Consider the following 732-nt stretch of genomic DNA (forward strand, 5'->3'; position numbering starts at 1 on the left):
AAGCCACCGGGGTCTGACAACTTGGATGGAAAATGACTGAGGATAATAGCGGATGATATTTCCACTCCTATTGGCCATATCTTCAATTTCATCCTACTAGAGAGTATGTGTCCTCAGGCCTGGAGGGAAGCAAAAGTCATTCTGCTACCTAAGAATAGTAAAGCCCCCTTTACTGGCTCAAATCAGCCTGTTACCAACACTTAGTAAACTTTTAGGGAAAAAAAATGTTTGACCAGATACAGTGCTATTTTACAGTAAACAAATTGACAACAGACTTTCAGCACGCCTATAAGGAAGGACCTTTCACATGCATGGCACTTACACAAATGACTGATGATTGGCTGATTGGCTTATCGATCATTGTCTGTTGCTGGAAAAACGTGTTATGGCTTTACACCCCCTGCTATATTGTGGATAAAGAGTTACCTGTCTAACAGAACACAGAGGGTTTTCTTTAATGGAAGCCTCTCCAACATATTTCAGGTAGAATAAGGAATTACCCAGGGCAGTCTAGGCCCTGTACTTTTTTCAGTCTTTAACTAATGACATGCCACTAGCTCTGAGTAAAGCCAGTATATCTGTGTATAGTAACAGTCAAAAGTTTGGACACACCTACTCATTCAAGGGTTTTTCTTTATTTTTACTATCTTCTACATTGTAGAATAGTAGTGAAGACATCAAAACTATGAAATAACACATATGGAATCATGTAGTAACCAAAAAAGTGTTAAA

This window comes from Salmo salar, chromosome 22 (assembly GCF_965601325.2).
Source record: "Salmo salar chromosome 22, fSalSal1, whole genome shotgun sequence".
Lineage (NCBI taxonomy): Eukaryota > Metazoa > Chordata > Actinopteri > Salmoniformes > Salmonidae > Salmo > Salmo salar.